This window comes from Urocitellus parryii, chromosome 9 (assembly GCF_045843805.1).
Source record: "Urocitellus parryii isolate mUroPar1 chromosome 9, mUroPar1.hap1, whole genome shotgun sequence".
Classification (NCBI taxonomy): domain Eukaryota; kingdom Metazoa; phylum Chordata; class Mammalia; order Rodentia; family Sciuridae; genus Urocitellus; species Urocitellus parryii.
In genome coordinates this window covers 64,254,480-64,268,827 of record NC_135539.1, presented here as the reverse complement: position 1 = coordinate 64,268,827, position 14,348 = coordinate 64,254,480, and the positions used below count along the sequence as shown (strand labels likewise).

Here is a 14,348-nt window from a genome sequence, read left to right as displayed (position 1 = left end):
TTTAAGGAAACAAAGGCACTGTTATGATCTGCACATTTACCTCAGAACCTTGGAAAGACCACTTAGGGCAGTTATATGTTGTTCCTAGGAATTTATCTGTAATGTTGGATTGCAAATGTTGGAATTGGGTAATTGATGGAAATGAGCAGCCTCCTGTGATTCAGAAAAAGTTCCAAAAGGTAGTTGAAATATCATGACAAAAGGAAAATTAGGGTATTTTGTAGTAGCTAAGAGTACAGTTCCCTGTTCAAACTTTTAGAGGTTCCTGAATTTAAAATCTAATGAGAACTGCCTGTATGTGTTCATAGTATATGGATCGCTTCTCTGCCTTTTGGCTAAGATCAAGCATAGTATATGGAGAATGAAAAATTATGTCCGTTGATCTAATTAAGAATTAGGATTCTCTGTCATCCAGATCTCTGGTTTATTTTGCTCATCTATTTTTATAGTTGTTAGAGTACATAGAATGGTGTGGGAGGAGGTGGGGAGAAGAGAGAATTATTTATGCAACCTCATGAGATGGCAAGTGCTCTTTTTCCTAAAATAATGAATACAAACAGAAGCATTTTTGTTCTTTTGACAGTTTGAGAACAGGAGTATTTGTGGATAAGAGCTATATGTTAATTGCCACGACATGTTTTTGAAAATTAATTAATCATGAAACAGTGACAGTTATTTTTTTACCAGATTAAAAAATGTTATTTGTAAAGCACTTAAATACATTATTAGTGAATATACATGCATCTAAATAAAGGGTTCAGCCAGGTATGGTGGTGTTCACCTGTAATCCCAGCAACTCCAGAGAATTACAGTTCAAGGCCAGCTTTAGTAATTTATCAGGCCATTTTTGTTTTGAAAACAAACAAAAAAAGGGGGCTGAGGATATGGCTTAGTGAATAAGCACTCCTGGGTTCAATTTCTAGTACAAAATAAACAAACAGTTACCAATATCCTTTTTCCAGCTGGGTCTGGTGGCATTCACCTATAATCCCAGTGACTAGGGAGGCTGAGTCAGGAGGATCACAAGTTAAGGCCAGCTTGGGCAACTTGGCAAGATCTTGTCTCAAAATAAATAATAAAAAGTTTTGGGAATGTAGCTCAGTATAAAGCAATCCTGTGTTCAATCCCCAGTACCAATAAAAAATAAACAAACAAAGAACAATTTCCAATCATGAAAAAGAAATTGATGAAGCTAATGATTTTTTTAAAAACCATATCCCTGTACTTTGTATCAAAACATGAAATAAATTTGTATCTCTATGAATAAGTGGTGTTCCTCAGTTCAGTGTGATGAGATAAGGGGTAGGTACGCTAAAACCTAAGCTGAAAAGTCTTATAACAATTTGCTGAACAGGGTAGTTTATCCTCAATTTTCAGAAACATTTTCAGTGACAAAAGAAAATCATGTAAGAAATGTAGTCTGGCGTGCCTTATAAACAATATCCTTTTATTCTGAATACAATAGCTTTGGAATATTGTTTGCTAAACAATTATTTCTTTTTTAGACAAAGCTTGGGTTGCCTCTTGGCTTGCTTTCTTTCAATGCATTTACACATGCTTGAAATAGTCTTTGGGGCTAAAGAATGTAACTCACCAGGGAAATATGACTAATACAGCATATCGGATAGGAAAGCTCTAAGCTTAGAAGTTTTTGTTTTGTTTTGTTTTTCCCCCAAGAAGCAACTGGTGATTTTTTTTTATTTTCAAGTGAACAGTATTAGTTTCCTTTGGGAATGGCTAATTTATACTTCATTTAGTTTTAAGGATCACCTATTCCGTTTAGGACCGATGGACTCCTTGTTAAATAAGTCAATGACTACCACTTTTTGTTAGAATTTAGGCCTCAGTGTCCATTGAAGAACTGGACATTCATAATCAACAAAATGAATAGAGACAGAGATCTTACAACCCTAACAAAAATTAGCTCAGAATGGATCACATATCTAAATGTAAAACACAGAGCTATAAAACTCTTAGGAAATAACAGGAAAAAATATGGATGACCCTGCATTTGGTCATTGACTTTTTAGATTCAGAAGTTTCTGAACAGAGTGTGTTTTAGAAATTGAGGAAGGAGAAATTAACATGGAAAATTGAAATTTAAATACTGAAAGTATTAATCCTTGCAATTATTTAATATCTTTTTTAGGTGTTGTTTTGTTTTGGTGCTGAGGATTCAACACAGTCCCTCATGTATGCTAAGTTTTGTACTCTACCACTGAGCTACACACTTCCATTCCCAACTCCTTGATAATGGGTTTTTGGGGTTTTTTGGTTTTGTTTGTTTTTTTGGTGCTAGGTATTGAACCCATAGGTGCTTTACAACTGAGTTTTTTCTCCTGCCCTTTTTAATTTTTTTTTTTTTTTTAGTTTAAGTTGCTAATGGTCTCACAAAATTACAGAAACTGGCCTCAAACTTGGGATCCTCCTGCCTCAACCTCTGGAATCACTGGTAATACAGGCATGTGCCACTGTATCTGGCTTGGTATCAATTTATATCCCAAACTGTCAGAGTTTTGCAAACTCATCAAATGCATCCTTCCACAAGCCCACTGAAGGAGACTTAGCTGTTCCTTCGCTTCCTTGAAAAATATCATGGGAATTGCTAGACCACAGAGGAAACTCTATATGGCACTTGCTTGAGGACTCTAAGGTCCATGTAGAAAGGGCCCTAGGGTCCAGTGTCGGACTCCAGATTTCTGTGTGGATGTGCGGTGGAAGCATGGGGCTCATCCGAAGGGAGTCCATTTGTATATTTTCTTCTCATGACCTGAGAAAGCCATTTATTCTCTCTCTGCTGAGAGAGAATAACTTCACTTTGTCTCTCTGTTTAGTGAGAGTAATATGACTTCAGTGTTATAAGGGGGGAAAACCATGTCTATGTGAAAGTTTCTGAGCCATCTTTTAAATGGTGCTGCTGCGATGACTAAGTGTTGACAGTCAGCAGGAGCATGATGGGGTCACTTTCTTTTTCCGTGGTGCTTCCTCAGCACTCAGAGGAGGAAAGCATTGTATCAGGAATACCTAGGGAATTTTCAAATTCCCCAAGCCCCACAGCCAAATACCCTATTCCCAGCCCAGGAGTATAGATGAGTAAAAATAATTGTATTGTGGAGAATCTCCCTAGAACAATAGACTCCAAGATGTTGGTTTTTGTTTTTTGTTTTTTGTTTTTAATCACCTACATAGCTGTGTATATGTGAAAGCTGAGCATAGTGACATGCATGTGAGTTATATATTTTATTCATGGATAAATATTAATGTTATATTCATTTTACAGCATATAAAATCTAAAAAAGCCAGGTGACATTTTTAAAATATTTTCAACACTATAAAAACTCTCTCGCTCTTAAGATTAATTTTTAGTGAGAACAATGTAATTTAATTTTGATATTTTAGAAAATTTTGTTTTAATAGTCATTTTTTAAAGCCTCACTTTAAGTTTTGCACATTTAAAAAAATTTTTTTAGTTATACATGGACACAATATCTTTATTTTGTTTATTTATTTTTATACGTTGCTGAGGATTGAACCCAGTTCCTCACATGTGCAAGGCAAGGTGGTGGCTCTGCCAATGAGCCACCACCCCAGCCCAAGTTTTGCACATTTTTTATTCTCCGTTTTAAGGCTCTCATTGTTGAAAAATATACCTCACAAAGATTTGTAAATACGAAAGGAAGAATAGTATCACTGGCCACATGTAGAAAATCATCATACTATTCTCGACCCATCCCCCTGGCTTTATGAAAGTTTTAGTTCACTTTCAGATGGCAAAATTTTATTTTTCCTGAAAACTTCAAAGGATTCTGGGAGATGTTTGCATTTTTAAACTTTTAACAAAGTATTGAAAATTCATTAACAAATGGATTGAAACTCTCTGGCCATGTTTCTAACTGGGTTGAACATTTGTTTTTGAATGCGCTGATGTGAGTTCTCATAAGTGACCCAGTCATATTGTTTTGGCAACCAGATCACACAAGTGGAAACATTTCCAAATGTCTGTTTTTTGACCACTGTTTTCAAAGCTTTGGATTCTGTTAAAAAGCAGTTACTTTCTTACTTCGTTTAAGTCTCACCTTTGACTCTAAAAGGAAGCTTAAGGTGTTTATTTTTTTGCTGCTAGGTAGCATAGTGCCAAGTGGCACCTCTGACCCCTGCCAAGGTTCACCAATTTGTAAAGGAAAAGCGCATGACTCATCTTTTAAATTATACCACTTTTTAAAGGACTTGTGCTCTGCTTTCCTCTCAACCACACAGTCGTTCTTAAAAGATAGCAAGTAATTTAGCAAATGCCAAAGCAAAGTTAGAATCATCTTTATTCTGATGCAGCTATAAAGTAAACTTCCTGTGCTGTGTAACTCATTTTCTTCTTGAGTCTTGAAATATTGACCAGTGTTTTCTGTGCATCTGCCAATGAATATTTGCTGACAAAGGAATTCATGGGAATATGATTTCATGTTTTTTGTGCACTTTCAGCCATCTTGACCTCAGTAGGAATATCAAGCTTTTCTCCAGTGGCATATGGTTTTTTTGTTTGTTTATTTGTTTTTTGGTGGAGGGCATTTTGCTATTAATGAAATCTAACAAGAAGTTCCTGTCCTGTACATTAATCATAAAATTAATACAATTTTGTGAAGCACTAAATTTGATAGTTTAGTAATACATGAGGTTGGTCATTGTGTTTGTCTTCAGGCCTTGAGTGATGAGATTTTGGATGACTTTCCCATTTCAGCAATTCCTAGCCTTCCTCAACTAATACCTCGAGGCATCACTTGGGGACAGTTATCAGTAATAAAAATGGATGGAAGCCCATGTTTTAAAATAAGTCTTCCTATTTATTTCAACTGGTTTTGAACAATTCTTGTCCTATCTTATGACACCTTCCCCTCTTAGTTAAACTGATGGAGAGAACTGCCTTGGCTCTGGCAGGTCTTTGTTAACTGCTGCTTGTTTGTAGTAGTAACTTCAGACTGTGGTTTCTTTGCAGGTATCCTTTTAAGCACTTGTTTGTTTTGTGAGGGTTAATTTAACTTAGTTCAAACCAGATGGTCTGATCTGTGAATACACTTAACTGGGCACATTTAAACCTCAGTCATTTGCAGTATGTTGTTCAAGAACAGTACACAGGTCATGGGAAAGACCCAGCATGTTCCCTGCCAACCCCTCTAAGTTATGGGATTCCTACCATTTCCTCAAGATGCCTCCTTTGTAGGAGGCAGCTCGTGATTGTTTCACATAGGGACTACTAAGGGCATATGTCAAACTGTCTAATCAGTTTTATAAAGATTATCCTTATTTTTTTTTTAACATCAGACAGATATGTGCCAAAACTTGGAAACAAGGTTTAGAGAAGGCATATCTCACACAGCATTGCAAACACCCAATCATCATGCTTATGAGCCAGGAAGATCTAAAGGTTATTCTTTTTTTTTTTTTTTTTTAATCATAGATAGATACGATACCTTTATTTTATTTATTTTTGTGCAGTGCTGAGGATCGAACCCAGTGCCTCACATGTATAAGGCAACAAACAGAGCCCTGGACCCAGCCCCCAAAGATTATTCTTTTAGATCCAAAATAAATATAAATGGAAATTCTACTGTCTCCTCCCAGAGAGTATAAATCCTAACAGGAGCTTTGCCTTAGATGTAGCTTGTGCCCTTGCCTCACATACTCTTCGGGTGTTTTGGTTTTTCTGTCCTCCACTATTATGAAAATAACAATCAATATAGGATTTAAAAGTACAGAAGTACCCAACTGAAGGTGAGCTTCAACCTCCCTCAGATTCCCAAACCCACTTCTCCAGCTCTGTCTGTGCTTTCTGTAAGTTGCATGAACAAATATATGAATGTATAACCTCTGTAAGTAAGTAGATAGATAGGTATGGGGTCTGGGAGTGTAACTCAGTGATAGGACACATACTTAGCACATGCTTCAATCTGCAGTGCCAAAAGGAAAAAAAAAAAGAAAAGATGGAAAGCAAATTAAACACATCTATATCTTGGTTTTTCACTTTACACTCTTTCTTTGAGCACTTTTCATTTTCTACCTGCACTCTAGTTCACACAGACACACATAATTATTTGCCCTGGTATTTACTGTTGTATCTCAAAGTGATGTGCGTGTGCCCAGGCTGCAGGTGCAGTGATTGCAGCAGAGAGCAGTGCTGGAGGCTCAGGTCCCAGGGGTTAGAGCGTAGATTTCATATATTCCTGTGCTCAGCTGGTGCTCCACCCAGCCTGCTCTGATCTTGACCTCTCCAAACCTGAAGTCTCTTGGGTCTGGGTCTCAAGAAATCAACACCCTGTCTTCAGTGGGAAGGGCTGACGTGGTTGACCACAGGCATTGCATGGTCTGTGCCCTACCTGCACTCCAGCTGGGGAGCCTGCTGGCCTCTGTGAGACCCAGGCATCAAGTGGCCATGCATGGAGCTGGCAGCTTCCTCTCCTCTCCTGTCAGTTAGAAATCCTCTACTTATTTTCTGCCTTTTAAAAACCCATTGAAATTTCTCCTCTTCTGCTGTCTGCTCTGTAGTTGTTCTCGCCATGATTGTGTGTGTCTTTTTTTTCCCTTTGTTTTGTTTTGTTTTGTTTTGTTTTCCATCTCTAACTTCCTCTTGTCATTTTAGCATGGTTTCTGGAAGGGAAAGAGATAAAAATGCATGGTCAATTTATCACTTAAAACAGGAATCCAGGAAGGCTGCATAAATGACATAATGGTAACCTTCCTTACATTGTTCTCTTAGAACAGATCTTAGGCAGTGAAACTGGCTGCTCTTTCTGTTCTGTGCTCATTGTGTGTGTGTGTGTGTGTGTGTGTGTGTGGTGGTGGTGGTGGGGGACAATGTCTAGCTCTGAATCAGGAATTCAGTGTTTCCCTTCTGGAACCTTAATATAGCTTCCGACTATGAAGTCTGCTGAAGAAATCCTTGTTTTAGAAATGAAGAACTGTGCACCTCTGTCCCTTCTCCACTGTCTTGCAGGTCTTATTAATGATGTATGAAAGTGATTGGTTTCTAAAGGCATGGCTATCTTCCAGGGGCACCAGGGTGGAAGGGGACAACTGTGTGACATGCTAAACTCTACCTCATCTTCAGCACGAACAGCCAGACACCACTCCCAGAGGGCTCTGAGAGTTGGCGGCCCCCATCAGAATTGCTGGGGGCCCTGCATCTTCCATTTATATTTGAGAAACTTCCTCCAAGGGCCAGGAGCTGGCGTCCAGTGGTGGCTGAAACCCTAGAATGAGTAAAGCCATCCAGGCAGAGGCTATAGGGAGTGGCAGGAACTGTGCCCAAGTAGAGGGTGCATGCTGCAGCCGCTCAGCAACAGATGAGTAATGCCAGGCTCCGTGCCAGCTCATCCCTGTCCATTTTTAAAAGAAGCCAGAAATTCAAATTTGTATGTAAATTTTCTCAAGTCTGAATTTTGGCAATTAATTCATGCATTTTCTAAATCACTGTCTGGGCCAAACAGCACATCACTTGAGATTTCTTCTCAAACCCACTTTTAAAAATATAAAGTGAGATCAGGAGAGCCAGGGCCCTTTGCTTGAGGTCAGGCAGTGAACAAGTGGTAGGACTAGCACCCAGTCACAGTCTCTTGACTCTCAGCCTGGGATCCTTTAGAATAGATCATATTGTAAGTGCTTGTTTTCATTGGCAAAGTCTTTTCTGGATATTTTTAAAAGCTAATATTACCTCCATAATAGCTCATACATTTTTGGCTTTAGTTCAGTTAGTTTCATGTCAGGTTCTATGGTTTATGTGAGGTGAAATTTTAATATGACTCCATTCTTTGGATGAAGTTGGCAGTGTGCCAGCCAACCAGGCACATCCATCGGAAGTGTCTGATCAAGTTTAAAGATACCATGTTGGCGGATGATAGAGTTTGTATCTCTATTATAAATTAAAGTAAGATTTGAAGCCAGAGTTTAAATATTTCTGAAGACATTTTAATTTTAGTTAAGTAGCCACTAATCAAAAGACTGACTTAGGGTTGGGGATGTAGCTCAGTTGGTAGAGTGACCTGCCTTGCATGTGCAAGGCCTGAGTTCAGTCCCTAGCTACACACACACACACACACACAAAGCAACAACAAGAAAAAAATTGACTTAATGATTCTTTTTTTTTTTTTTTTAAAGAGAGAGTGAGAGAGGAGAGAGAGAGAGAGAGAGAGAGAGAGAGAGAGAGAGAGAGAGAGAATTTTTTAATATTTATTTTTTAGTTCTATTTTTTGTTGGTATGTGGTGCTGAGGATCGAACCCGGGCCGCACGCATGCCAGGCAAGCGCGCTACCGCTTGAGCCATGTCCCCAGCCCCCGACTTAATGATTCTTGTTCAACAGAAAAACAAACAAAAAAATTCCTTACGTGTATTAATTTAGACTTTGGAGTTTACAGGTACTGGAAGGACAGACCTGTGGTTGCAGTCACATCTCAGCTTAGCTTTCTTATCAGGACAATTTTATTTGGCTTATCAAAATAAAGCATTTATTTTCTGCATATTGGAAGGTAGCTCACATATCAGAAGAAGGTTTTAATTAAAATGTACTCAATCTTTATTCAGTCTTATCTGTAAACATAAAGACATTAACTTTTCCAAAAAGATCTTAGAAAATGAATATTGATGAAGCAGCTGTAGAAAGTTGACCTCTTGCCCTAAGACAAATAAAAGTACATTTCACAAACATTTTCAGCCGCCTGTTTTTTTTCCTGCCTCTATAATTGACTCTAATTTGCTGTCTCTCTGAAACCTCAGAACTTTCAAATTGCTACTCAGTTTGCAGTGTAAGTTATAATAGGAGCCACTCCATTCCAAGTATGGGCTACACACTTGAGTCATACTGGGAATTCATCTTTAAAGTTCTTAATTATTTGAACCAATATTAATTACAACATTATAAAAATTATTTCCAAATGATGCTCAAGTCAGTGGAGTTCTTTTTCCCTAATATAGAATTTGAAGTTACTAATAGTTTTCAAATAAAAAGAAATAAACTCTGATACAAAAATTTTAGGTAGTTTCCTCTATCACCAAACTTACTAAGAAAATTAGTAGAAAAATGTAAAGGAATATTATGCTCTTTCTTTTCTTCTCTCTCCTTCATACTTTCTTCAGGAGATGGGATCTCCTGAAGGTTAGTCTCCAACTCCCTGGCTCAAGCTGGCAAAAAGGATGGTCTTTGTTCTAAGGATATTGTCATTGTTACCACTTCACATCAGAAACATGAACTTCGGCACACACCTAGTGGTGATATCCACATTTTACCAAAGAGAGAGAGACAGACAGACAGACAGACAGACAAAAGATTTTCTTCCGTCTACTCCCAGGTTTTGGGAGGAGTGGTCATAGTTGTCACACCCAAGGAGACTAATTCTGTGTCAACCAGGCAGCCTGCCTAATTGCTATTTACAATTATAAGCTGTTAAATTCTTCTCTGTCCTCATCAAACCTCCCTCCCTGCAGGAATAGTGAGTGCCGAGGCCTCTGAAGAAGAGTATGGCAAGAGAGTGTACAATCCTGACAGCTTTTCTAGGTCATACTGTGGAAAATATTTTCTTAGAAATGGGACTGAAGTGGTTTTGTATAACTGAGGGACAACTCAGTGACTTCAGTTCTAAAACCTCCAGCTATGATGCATTCCTGCATCCTGCAAGTGCCCTGAACCCCTATCATCTAGTAGTCATGATTTTAGTTTTCTGATTATCTACTTCCTAAAGTGAATGAACCCCAAAGCAGAAAAATCTTTAAAGTTAGTGATTAGTAGGGGGAGGAATTATATGGTTTATCAACTGGAGCCACAAAAGAATTTGGGGATTTTTTTTTCCCCTTCTGGTTGTATACAAAGTATGTTCACACCAATTTGTGTCTTCATACCTGTACTTGGATGATAGTGATCAACACATTCCACCATCATTAATTACCCCATGCCCCCTCCCTTTCCCTTCAACCTCTCTGCCCTATCTAGAGTTTGTCTATTCCTCCCATGCTCCCTCTCCCTATTCCTCTATGAATCAGCCTCCTTATATCAAAGAAAACATTCAGCATTTGGTTTTTGGGGATTGGCTAACTTCACTTAGCATTATCTGCTCTAACTCCATCCATTTACCTGCAAATGCCATGATTTTATTCTCTTTTATTGCTGAGTAATATTCCATTGTGTATATATGCCACATCTTTTACCCATTCATCTATTGAATGAACCTAGGGGTTCATTCACTTTAGGAAGTAGATAAGCAGAAAACTAAAATCATGACTACTAGAAGATAGGGGTTCAGGGCACTTGCAGACTATTGTGAATTGTGCTGCTATAAACATTGATGTGGCTGTGTCCCTGTAGTATGCTGTTTTTAAGTCCTTTAGGTATAGACCAAGGAGAGAGATAACTGGGTCAAATGGTGGTTCCATTCCCAATTTTCCAAGAAATCTCCATACTGCTTTCCATATTGGCTGCACCAATTTGCAGTTCCATCAGCAGTGTATGAGTGTACCTTTTTCCCCCACATTCTCGCCAACTCTTACTGTTGTTTGTATGCATAATAGCTGCCATTCTGACTGGAGTGAGATGAAATCTTGGAGTGGTTTTAATTTGCATTTCTCTAATTTCTAATGATGAACATTTTTTCATATATTTGTTGATTGATTGTATATCCTCTTTTGAGAAGTGTCTGTTCAGGTCCTTGGCCCATTTATTGATTGGGTTATTTGTTTTTTGGTACTTAGCTTTTTGAGTTCTTTATATACCCTGGAGATTAGTGCTCTATCTGATGTGTGAGAGGTAAAGATTTGCTCTCAAGATGTAGGCCCTCTATTCACCTCACAGATTGTTTCTTTTGCTGAGAAGAAATTTTTTAGTTTGAGTCCATCCCATTTATTGATTCTTGATTTTAATTCTTGCACCGCAGGAGTCTTATTAAGGAAGTTGGGGCCTAATTTTTTTTAGGCTAAGTCCAGCAAGTGGAAAGAACTTTCAGATACTGATAAAAAGAAGTTATGGAAGAGGGGGGAGAAATTAATACTAGTGGTGACGTCATATTACATATTTTATCATGAAGTCAGAATCCTTTTGTAGAAGCTGAAAGCAGTTGAAAATCGGGTAAAGTCTGTGGACTCTGTATGGCATATTTGTTAGTTGTTAATTCACCTAAGAAATGAATGAAAGTTAAACTAGTATCCAAAACTATCATCCTTTGGTTATGTATTACTGTGCTTTTTCCATTGGGTCCTTGCTGATCATGAATCCTTGGTGCTTATTCTGCTCTGGTTTATCACCTTGAAATTTCTCACTTTATTATTAAATTATACTTATAAATATGCACTCATACTTAAGTGGTAAGAATGTTGCTTGGGAGATAAATAAGCCCTTTTCAACCTGCATCTTGAGATTTGGAGGAGGGATAGTGGGTCTTTCAAGATCATCCCACTCCACTGTCATCTCCCCTCTTAGCCCAAAGCTGCATTGCCACCATGTAGGTCCCTCTGTTAAGAGTTGATAACAGCAGTGTAGCCAGCAGCTCCCACACTGGATACTTCCTATTTCATCTCAATAAGGCATAATTTGAAGGGAATCTTCTTTACTATAATCAGATTATCTCAGTGTCTCCTCTACATGTAAGGGTTTTGTTTTTGTTTTTGTTTTTCCTTTTTGTGTATTCTTAGCTGAATGAAAATCAGTTGCTAATTATGCATTAGTCTGAGAACATTGTGTTTAGAGTGAATGTATATGAATCAATTGTCAATAATATTGCTTCACCATTTATGAACACATTCTTTGCTTGACTTAAAAATCTTATAAATTAGTGAGGTTTACTTTTAAAGTGTTGCAGCATGGGCTTTGTGGGGATACCTCTGCATGCCTTAATTTCAGAACTGTTGCCAGCTGCGTCTTGCTTATTTATTTCTTGTCCAGTAGCTATTTATTATTTCTATTTTTTTGAAGCTTAATTGCAACCTCTGTTTCCTTACCAGTGTGAATTCGGTCTCGCATCTGCAGGAGTGATGTTCACTGCAGTCAGCAAAGCTAACTCACAAAATAACAAACCTGTGTTTTACAGTGTTGGAGGGAACTTGCATTTGATGTAAATTGGAATGTCTTGCTGAGGAGAGGAATTGAGACACCTTTTCTGAGTTGGGCTATATGGCATTTTAAGAGGAAATACACATTAATTTTACTGCACTTTTCGTTAAACATGTTTTTTCTTAAAGTAAAACTAAAATAATTATTTCTAATAAATAATTTCTTTGGAAATTGATTTTACATCCTTCAAGGATACTGTTTACGAATCATTAAGATTTAAGTAGAGCTTTGGGGAATATTTATTTTTCCTTTTTGGAAGTGATAGGCAATGTCAGGGGGATGATAACTGTTCAGTGACCCAGGCCTTTTCCAAATTTAAATGGTGCTGTAGAAACCTCTGCTGGTTTAATTATAGATCATGGTGCATATTCAGTTAATTCAATAAATTAAACATGCAGTTACCATTGCATTTATACTTTAAGAAAACAAGAAATCCTTACAATTTTTAACACAGTAAAGACATAAACTTAAGGTAGATGCCTTATGGATGCACCATGACTCCCAACCTCACAGAAAACAAATGTTTGAATGGTCTTGGGTTCTGTCAGTCCTACTCCCTGAATTATGTACCTGAGGTAACTCAAGTGAACTGCCTTGACTAGGAAGATTTCAGCTTAGGCTGGATTCCAGGTACAGCTCAACCATTTAGAAGCTAGTATCTTACCTGATCTCACTATGCCTCAATTTCCTTAGCTGTAAAATGGGGGATAACGACAGTTCTTACTACATTGGGTTGTGAAGATCAGATAAGATACTGTGTCCAGAGTGTTTAACATGATGTTTGGCACATGTCCAGTAAGCACGAGCAACGAGTAATAAAGTGAGCGGAGGCACAGCTAAGCAAAACTCCTTCCTTCCACCATGCCAACTCCTCTCTGCCCTCCTGCTTCCTTCACTGTTGAATTATAATACAATCAGGGACATGTGGACACTTTGTACTAAACTTTTGCACACAACCTCCCTGCCCACTTTTGGCCTTGTTTCCACTGATATTGACAACAAAGCTGCTTTATTTCATATGTTGGGCCCCAGCATTGTCAGCACCCATGCCCGATGGCTAGGCAGAGAGGCAGTGCTGATCCACACCTGTGTTTTGGGGGTGACTGTCCCAGCATAAACAGGAACACATCATTCCCAGGGTGCAAAAATACCCAGCCTGCAGCCTCTCCACGTGGAAGTATTTCTAATACACTCACAAAATAATGAGCATTATAGAACTGTGAATATGACTATCAGCAGAAATAGAAAACCAGAGTATATTTGCCAGAGTGGTTTGACAACTGTTAAGTACTTCTCAAGTATAAAATGGTATTGCCCTTTTGTTATAAGAGTTCATTAAATATTTGCAACCTGAAAGAACTGTCAATGTGCCTGAGTAATATAACTATCGCTTTCCATTTTTAAGCTAACCTAATAAAATTTTAATAAACTCCAAAACCACTTTTATCTCCATAAATTTTGGATTTCATAATGTATGCTTATTCCTAAGGGGGGTATTATTCTTTCCTTCAAAATAGTAACAGTTAATACAAATCTTTTTGTTTCCTTTCATGAATATTATATAACCTTCATAAATATGTGTTCCTCAATTTAAGTATCTATAAAGGCAGACAACATATTAATTCTTTGCTTAAAAAATACTGATAATAAATATAAACTAATGATCAATTATTGTTCATTTTGTTATCAATTCTGGAATGGGCCATATAGAATGGTTGAGCTAGGTAGAATATCAAACCAATAAATTATAATTTTCCCAAACTGAAGACTTCTAAATCTAAGAATTTTGTCCTGAAAACGTCAAGTTCACACCCAAGCAAGAGCCACAGTTGAAATACAGAAATTAATAGGATTAACCCCACCTTATTAAAGATGGTAGGTCATTCTTATTACCTGCACCAGCTCATCAATTTAAACTAGAAACAAGCCACACAGTTTAGTGTATGTAATGAATAGCACAATAATAAGCTAAAGGAGAGTGTTCCCAAGAAGTTAAATGACCTTTCAAAGACCAGGCTGTGGGGAGTTACTACAGTTCAATAAACCTGATGAATGACTGCCAATCCTCATATACAACAAAATGAAATGTGCCTATAGAAAAAAATAATATAAGGGCTCATATAGGTATACTACTAAAATATATGTGTAGATAGTTTAAGTGGTAGATTTTCTGGTTCATGAATTATTTGTTCACAGATCATTACATCTAGAAGTTTGGAAGTAGATTTGTGTGTTTAGTGGGGGTGGGGGCCAAAGGAAATTTGAACCTAC

The 14,348-nt window shown here is 37.7% G+C and overlaps 1 protein-coding gene and 1 non-coding gene across 4 annotated transcripts in view; one reads left to right on the top strand and one right to left on the bottom strand.

Annotated features, from left to right (window-relative positions):
- Positions 1-14,348, top strand: part of Pip4k2a (phosphatidylinositol-5-phosphate 4-kinase type 2 alpha) — a 154,205-nt gene that overhangs the window by 75,949 nt on the left and 63,908 nt on the right. The gene's annotated exons all lie outside the window — the stretch shown is intronic.
- On the bottom strand, positions 5,308-5,410 carry LOC144257059 (small nucleolar RNA U13). Its single transcript, XR_013344371.1, has one exon. It is a non-coding gene; the product is annotated as a small nucleolar RNA U13 (small nucleolar RNA).